The sequence below is a fragment of the Berghia stephanieae genome, chromosome 10 (genome assembly GCF_034508935.2).
Source record: "Berghia stephanieae isolate SIO BIC M18660-M18661 chromosome 10, UCSD_Bste_1.3, whole genome shotgun sequence".
Taxonomy (NCBI): Eukaryota; Metazoa; Mollusca; class Gastropoda; order Nudibranchia; family Aeolidiidae; genus Berghia; species Berghia stephanieae.
The window spans coordinates 31,137,722-31,147,043 of NC_088369.1; the positions used below are offsets into that span (position 1 = coordinate 31,137,722).

The following is a 9,322-nucleotide window of genomic DNA, read 5'->3' on the forward strand; positions in this document are numbered from 1 at the left end:
TGATGGATGATGACATAAGGTTAAAATTCTTACCATTTCGTGTGGTATAGATGGATGTGAGTTCTGGTAAATAAAGTAGATCCTTTTTAAGACGAGTTCATGTTTCGTCAATAATCCAATCGAGAGTATTTAAACCGCTTTGCAGTTCAGGTCCAGCTCCAGTTTTATCCAAAGATATAACATTGAGACCACTCACTAAGTTCATTGACCTGGTGAGGAAATGATGAAAATTAAAAAAAAAAGAAAGAAAGAAGGGTGATATTAATGCTGTTGTTTTTTATGATGATGCCGACGACGACGCAGATGACGACGACGGCGACGATGATGATGATGATGATGATGATGATGATGATGATGATGATGATGATGATGATGATGATGATTAGGACGAGGAGGAGGAGGAGGAGGAGGAGGAGGAGGAGGCAGATAGGTAGGGAGGAAGGAGGAACATTATAAAGAATTATAATTATAAAGAATGGGGAAGGAGCAGAAAAACAAATGGAAAGCTGCATTGACAAGTGTACTTGATCTGAAATACTTATACAAAGATTGGGAATCAGTGAAATGATTTCCTTCTTCTTCGACAAGAAGAACAACGACAATGACAGATACCGTGAATCGAGTAAGTCTCTAATCATTTTACCTTTCATTATTATTAGTCATTATTATTTCAAATTCTATTCTCTAGATTATAAGTCTTAATAATGCTGTCATTCTCTGGAAAAAGAAACACATTTTTAAAAATTTGATCAGAACACTCGTCCTTCAAATATTGATAGATTAAAATGGTTCTCATCTTGCTAAAAACTCTAAATATTGAGACTTCGCGAAGTCCCAGGTTTGAAAGTTTTTGTTAAGATGAGGATCATTTTAATTGATTGATATTGGAAAAACGAGTTTTCTCAACAAAAATATTTGAATGTGTTTTGTGTCAGAGTAGGACTGAATAGTGACTTCATTATTGCCAAATTCTATTCTTTCATTTTAGTCAAACGTGGCTATGAACCTCGCCTTGGATTGTCATACTTCTAACATGACGAAGACGGCATCTAACCTAAGCGTCGGTAGTTAAATATTCAAATGGTGATTATAGCCTTGGTGATAGGTTTAATAATTATGGTGTCATTTTTTGTTTTGTTTAGTTCGTGAAGGCGTTTTCTAAAGCTGTCATCAGACTTTTAACATAACCGTGTCCTATGCTTGCATTGTACAACGTTTGAAAAGAACCACTCATGCAATTCGCTCCAAGGGTATTTCGAGTTTTCTTTTTTTTTCTTTTTATTCTTTTTATCTTTTATTTTAAGTTAACTACTTGAATATTTGTGTGCAATAATAAAGCTAAAATTATAGGCTTGGTCTTTGCCGTGTTCATGGACGGGTGATGTTTGTCTGATCTAATGCCTAATCTATATTTATTATTGTTGTCCAATTCAGGTATTCAGTACTGATAACTGAGAAGCAAGATAGCAGTGTAAGACTGATTGATAAACTTGGTTGTCGTTCTTTAACTAATTTACTGTAATTAGAGTGATTTTTACACCTGCATAGTTACAGAGGGTAGAATTCTTTCCTATAATGATTTAGTACCTAGTGGGTTCGTGACGTCGATGGCCCATCATAATCAACCGTTTCTTGACTTTTGTAAAAGGCCATAGACAGTGTGCATGGCCGACAATAGCCCATTATTCTTTTTTTTTCTTTCTTTTAATTACTCATGAACTTTTTAACTCCATTTGAATACACTCGGCCAAGACGTCAATCCAACAAGCTGTAAAACATTGGAACAGTGCTAGCATAAAAACGCTACATCTAGGCATATTATGCAATTTGTACTATATAAAAATCTGATTCGAATATGAGATGCAGGGAGAATGATAGACTTTTAATCTCTGCGACTAAATGGTCTTGTGGTATGCTACTTGCCTTCGGATCGGAAGGTCCTGGATTCGAGTCCCGCTCTGAGCAGAGAATAACTGAGTCCTTGGATAAGGTTCTTTACTCACATTCTCTCACCGCACTCGGGTGTAAAATGAGTATCTGGCCGTTACAGCTTTGTCTTTGTCGGAACAATTGTAATATTGCCTAAGAGGTGTTGTCTCGTCCTAATGTAGGGAACTTGCGTAAAGCGCTTTCAGCACGTCCTTGGATATTGAGCTCTATAAAAGCTCAAGTTGTTTTGTCTTTTGTTTTTTGTTCTTTTAGACTGACCAACATGGTAATTTTGAGACTGAATTATATATTATAAATTACTGTCATTACCTCGAAATTCCATTGCATCACTTCAGCTCTGGCCATTTTGCTAGGGATTTTGTGTCTTTACAGTGTTTGTCGATGGAGAGGTCATTGTAATCCGTTTGCCATCAACACCAATGTTATCTTCTGAGGGCCAGAGCTGTTGTACATGATGAGCCAGTGCGGATGGATTGGGCATATATTTTAAAAGCCTGAAATTATTGTTGTGGCACAAGAACTGCTCTGAAGTCCAAGAAGAGGAAGAAATTGTACTTGTATGACATTGCATTCTAAGAGATGTCCTAAAGATTCTCTTCGTTCCGGGCACATATTCACGAATTCCATGAAGGCATGACTGGGTAGAGATATTTTTTTTCTCAAATTGTGTGACATAGGTACCCTTGCAGTGAAACACAAATAGTTAGGGGCTCCTGTTGTTGCTTTCGGTCACTGTTCAAGTATATGAGGCGAATATTTCAAGGAATGGCTTGTGGAATATTCTGAAATTCTTTGTTATCATGCAAATGCCAGAGTCAACTACTGCTAACTCGTTGAATCTGATTCTATTTTCAGCGGACGCCAAGGGTTGGATTTTGTTTTCTACGAAACTTCCATACAGTGCCCCCATTCCTTCCTACCTCAATAGGGGATGTGGTATGGGTCATCCTGACAATTGATAGATATTTTATGATCAGTTCTAGACCATAATCCATTTCATGATCGTAGAGGAGACGAGTGGATTAGTAACACAACCTTAATGTCTGTATAGCTATTATAATGGAGAATGAAAAGGGTTTCTACATAACCACCAACTGGTATGAGTTGCAATATGGTGAGGGCAAAAGGAATTGATGTGGAGAAGGGATGAAGGGAGTTGCTGAACTCTATAAAAATAAAGCTAAGAGGAAAATGGCTAATTTCTCAGGAAAGCATTTGATCCGAAATGTTCATTAATTGCGTTTGCACGACAAGGGTCCATTCCCTTCACGTCATCAACATGATAAATACATTATCAACCTTCCATGAAGACGTTTGCATGATATATCGTCAAGTGATGCACTGTGGTGATGAATTAGTTGAAGACTAACTATCCCAGTTTTAACGAGATTAGTACCAGTATAGAGGATTGGTGGGAGTATATTTTGTGGATTGTTACAGTGAGATGACGACTGAAGATGAAAGATCATTCAATGAATTCATTGGTATAGCAACAAATACCAAAGCTTGGATCCACAGCCAACATATGTTTCACCAGTACAGGAAGATCTTTCTTGCTCCCAATCAGCTCAAGAAGGTATCGAATCTAAAAGACAAATTTAGAGAAATGTCCATGCACATCCATTGTTCCGGCTGAGAGCTTAACCATTCCTTTCACAGTTGTAGCATGATTTTCAGGCGTTTCCAGTATGTTTTCATGACTCCTGATTTGTTAAGTGGTCAAGAGTCACATATCCACAATGGTATGTGTCATTCAAAGTTGTCTTCCAATTGGCCTAATTCACAAACTCTGCCGAGAATTTCTGAAATCTGGTAGAAGAAAGACAAAATAAAACAGTATAAATTAAGGCGATCCGTATGATCTTTTACATTATTTGGCACCATATTCATAATATAGAGAATGAGCAAAAACATGAAAAGTGTTCAAAACTTCCAAAAGTTGTTTGATCAATGTATCTACAACTTTGGTAAAAAGTAATTTGTTGAACTTTCTTAAAATGATCTAATAGACTGACTTGTGTAGAAATGGTTCATTTTGGATGGCCTATATCTAAAGCTTAATTCACTACCTACAAACTAGCCGAAACATTCAGCCTTCCAGTTTTCTAATATTCTTTTTTCTCCTTTTTTTGTCATACATTTAAACACAGGCGTGTAAAAAATATGGTATCGGACAACTGTACTGTGCGAATTGATGCATCAATGTCCGTATGATGAATTTTTACAGCTAGGAACATAATGACATAATTACCTATCTATAGTTGGGTCATATTCATGAAAATGCAAGGGATATAACCGTTCATATAACGAAACTAGAGGAAATATTATACTTATATATACCGTTCTAATCATCGGACCCTGCACATATCCATGGACGTTTATCAATGAAAAAGAGGAAAAATTGTATGGTCATATTATGGAAAACTCCACACTGATAAAATAATAATGAGATGGCGCTATATCTTATTATGAGTTTCTGTGACAAGTCTTGAATCAAGACCTACCTTATTATGATTCACGACTGAAGGTCACAATGATCACTATGAAGGTAAAGTAGTACTGGAACACAGTATAATCCAGGTTAGTATTAAGATCACTCACAAAGACACTGAAATTCCTCGAAAACGGTCAACTTGGTCAAATAACATGTTTTTCCCATTGCCTCACTATGGTCAAATTAAGGTACTCGTAGATACATTTTCCATGTATATTAACCATTACATGTCGAACATTCCTGGTTATTATCGAAATAATGTCAGTCGACGAGTATCACTGTGAATACTGTCAAAAGCTAGTTAGTTGTAAGAGTTAGACGTCAGTAAGCAGCACAGTTACAAGCTGTATCATAATACAATATTATCCTGGTGTGTCAATTTGTGTTATGTTGTATGGGTTAGAATGGTCAAAAGGAACATGAGGGAAAAGAATAGGTTTGAAAGAATAGGCCAATGGTAGTGTTGGAAGTAGGTAAGGGGCATGAAAGGGGGGGGGGGGGGGGGGGTTAAAAGCCTTTCAGTCTATTATCAACACTTGTATAGGAGTGTGTCAATGAACATTCTTTTGCTCCATGTTGTAGCTGCAATAATAACAACAAGAACCAAAGCAAGCAGACAGCCGGCGACAAAATGCCCTTTCTGTACCAGTGTTGTATTATAACTACATACTAGCCCCGCTCATCTGTGTTAGGCAATGAACGCCGGAATCACAGACCAAAAGGGGAAGAACAAAAAGCCTGGCTTTTATCTGAGGACAATAGACTACAATAGATTACAATAGACTTTTCTTCCGGCATATAAATACCAGGGCTTAGATTATACTCACATTTTTTTATTATCAGCCGTCGTTTGGCTTTGACGGAATGAATGAATGAATTTTATGAATGAACGGGACGATGAATGAGTGAATGAATGAATGAATGAATGAATGGACTGATGAATGAATGGATTTGAGACTGATTGAGAATAAACTAAAGGTGAAAAGCCAATTTTTCAACAACTAGATAGACATAATGAATGATCGTTTGAAAGGACGATTGGATAAAAGAGTGAAATATGAAAGAATGGATAAAAGATGATATAATTGTACCACAACAAGGTCAATGTCAGTTGTAAAATAACATTTTCCAATAGTAGACATTTTAATGAATGAATGAATGAATGAATGAATGAATGAATGAATAAATCAATCAATCAATCAATCAATCAATCAAGCAAGCAAGCAAGCAATCAAGGAACGAATGAAGGACGAAATGAACAACTTAATGAATGAACGAAATAAATGAAGGAATCAATTAGTTAATTATTTTTGAACATATAAACTAATAAACGAAGATATACATATGAATTAATGAAATTAGGAGTGAATGAATGAATGAATGAATGAATGAATGAATGAATGAATGAATGAATGAACGAACGACGCAAACAAACGCGGGTCTATATTCCCTGTCAACGCTCAATTTGCCTTTGTAAGAACACATGTAAAAAGGGGAATAAATGAATGAATGAATGATTGAGATGAAATGACCATTGTTTGTGTACTAGCCGACGTGTACTTATTAGCAGGTCTGATAACCAAGATAGTCATGGTCTCGTGGTTGTAATGGAAATAATAAGTACTTATTCACTCTTCAACTCAGGCCGAGCGTACAATATGAGCAAATCGTGGACCTAAAATTCTTGACACAGATTACGATAAACCAATATTTGGGTACAAGCCGACGTGCAGGTCTGATAACCCAATTCCTTATGGGCTCATTCTTGTAATGAAAATCTCAAAAAAAAATTACGCGAAATATTGTCCATTACAACAATGTTAAACTAGGCCCAAAAGGATGTTCGGATGTCAGACCTGCATACATTTACACGTCGGTACAAAACCCTTTAAAAGAAAAACATTGAATAAAAATTGTGAAACAATCATCAAATTGATACTTTTGGCCCTTTCTGGCTTACGGTACTTTCATTTACTTAGATATGAAAATTAGACATTTATTATATAACGCATTTCTACAGACTCTACATGTTGAATGAGTTTCGCACTGGTTTATATATCACCCTAACAAGCCAAACTACGGGACCAAATTTGTATTTTGTAGAGATCTACTTGTCGCCTATTATTTGTCCTCTTTATATTTAAACTTTTACAATATCGGAACTGTCAAATACCAGATACTCATCATTCATACATTGTTTTTTTTTTTAACTCTCTCCTTACCGGCCACTTTCCGGATTATCTACAAAACTTCACACCCAACTTATACAAAAATATATCTTTTTCACTCAAACACAAAATCTGTTAGTCCTTGCTATACATATTTTGTCTGCTAAACTAGCTCTTCGACACAGTAATAATATACTTTAACTATAGCAAACATTTTTGTCCAAAAATTATGATGTACAAAAGAAATCAGAATGAAAAAAATGTTGGCTGCATCGTAACGAATGTGACGATTTTCATATGGGTGGTAAGGAGGGGGTTAAGTGGGTTAATGTGTTAATATAGTTGAAAAACAACCAAACAAAAAAGTATAGGACTGTAAACAAAAACTTCAATATTTGGAGGGGAAAATGCTTAAGTATGTATTTGAAATCAATATGACAATATGGAATTTGTTATCTGGACCTAATAAGTTGCTATTTATTTTTTCAATAATATATAGATTCACCAAACTGCTCGATTATCCGTTATTTCATTGATTTATTTTTAAAAAAAATATTATTAATTCATTACTTTATTTCTTTATTTTCTTATTCATTCATTCCTAACCAAAATTAAAACAGGGCCTACACTTTATAATTCCCATGTCACATACTGACTTACTTGACTTGACTTAGATGCCTTTCGCGTCTCGACCGAAAGATCGGGTCGCCTTGGCTGTTTCCAGTATTTCCTGTGTGAGGTGTCTCCAATATTGCCGGTCCTCTGCTAGGGTTCTCAGATTTTCAAGGTCCCCTGCCGTTATGAGACTAATGCTTTGTCCAAGTGTTGTGAGGTTTTTGTTTAGGATCACGGGGAGTGTTGTGATCGGTCTTCCTCTGAAAAGGTTCCCGTGTTTTTGGAAGTATCCCGACATGGCTTGGTTTGCTGGTATGTTTTTGTCCCTGCGTAGTATGTGACCGAAAAGTTGCCATCGTTGTTGTAAAATGTCAAGGGAGATTGGTCTTTCTTTTGTGATCTTATAGAGTGATTCATTTGAGATCTTTTTGGGGTATTTGATGTCCAGTACCCTTCTTAGCTGTGTGCGATGGAAGGCATCCAGATGTTCTTCTTCGGATTTTGTCAACGCCCAAGTGCCGCAGTTATACAGAAGTACCGGTTTTACAAGAGCATGGTACAGTTTCAGTTTGGTTTTTCTCTTTATTTTGTCACCTCTAATCCATACATTGGTGAGTTTACTGAGTGCGGCGTTTGATAGCTGTTTTCTTCTTTGTACATCCTCGGTGTCTCCAATTAGTGAGCCGACTTTCTTTGTTCTTTTCCATTCCTCTTTGTTCCTCGATATTGTTGTAAATTCGGTTTTATTGGCATTGACTTGGAGGTTATATTTCATGAGGGTATTTTGTATGATGTCTATATTTGCTGGTGTTGATCCAATGTTTGTCACATACAAAAATAAATAAAAATTTGAAATTGAATGTAAGCTTCAATTTAATATACGAAAACAGATAAAATTAATGTTTCGGGTTTCCCCTTTATCAACAAAATAGGATGAATGAAACACTACAGAAGAATGAGATAATGTGGTATTGGCGTTGTTAAGATGAATAAACAAAAACATTGATGGGCAGGAAATTCCCTGTCGAGTGCCTTATCAATTAAGCTTTCAGTCTTTTGTTTTTTAATAATAATTTTCTTTTTGTTTAATCGTTTTGTTGTTGTTGGTAAAACCAACCATATAATCTCTACGAAAGAATATTGTCTTTGAGTGATAAGTACTCTGGACATGTGTACTTGGGTAAGGCACTTTACATATATTTTCTCCACTCGATTCATGTGTGAATGAGTACCATTTTATATGCAGTGGCAGATATTGTATCATTATTTCACTCCTGCTTTGTAGTAGAATTGTCCAAAATAGTCTCTCACTCTCTCTCTCTCACTCTCTCTTTTTCTCTCTCTCTCTCTCTTTCTCTCTCTCTCTCTCTCTCTCTCTCTCTCTCTCCTCTATCTCCCCCCCCCCCAAACCGTCTTTCTCCTAACTGTGCCCGCTAACAGATGTTCATTTGAGAGGTGTGTGTACCTCTGGTCCTCTAAATGTCAAAGTAATAAAATTGATTGCTTTATTTAGATGTAGCTGCCTGTCAGTAGTAGGTGGGCGGGTTGCCCATTTATCTCATTCACTGACCACCACTGACCACTGGGCAGTTAGAGCGTTATAACTGTCATTGTCAGCTTATAAAACGATTTCAATGATGATTGTAAAGTGTGAAATGACGTCACATTGTGAAGAGATTATTTTAGCGATCTCGATGTCATTTTGTGACGAGAGTGTTAAATGACGTCATTTTGTGGTGAGATTAGGGTTTAGTGAAAGTGATGTGATCGTATTTTATAGTTATAGCTGCAGATTTAATGACCCTTGATGAGGAGGTCTGGATAAACATAAATTATAATTGTGTTGTAAATTTGATTTCAGGTCATATTTCCACGAAATGCGACTATCATCTCAATTCAAAGCATGAAAAATTGGCGTAATGTAAAATAACGCTTAAAATTATAAAGAGGAAACGGAGTTGACGTCACTCAGCTCTTTATTATTGATTTTAGCCAGCCATTCTAAAAATTATTTCTCACTAAATGCTATCAATCAGACTATGAACGGTCAAGGTTACACATAGTTTTGTGTGTTGGAATGTTATATCCGACTGGA

At 36.1% G+C, this 9,322-nt stretch overlaps 1 protein-coding gene across 1 annotated transcript in view; it reads right to left on the bottom strand.

Annotated features, from left to right (window-relative positions):
• Positions 1-4,772, bottom strand: part of LOC144980965 (transcription factor Sox-2-like) — a 69,403-nt gene extending 64,631 nt beyond the window's left edge. Inside the window, exons 1-3 of the mRNA XM_078928986.1 lie at positions 4,455-4,772; positions 2,260-3,759; positions 34-209 (exon numbers count right to left, since the gene is read on the bottom strand). The gene's annotated coding sequence lies outside the window, so the exon portion shown is untranslated. The remainder of the gene's footprint in view (positions 1-33; positions 210-2,259; positions 3,760-4,454) is intronic.
• Positions 4,773-9,322: the final 4,550 nt, after the last annotated feature.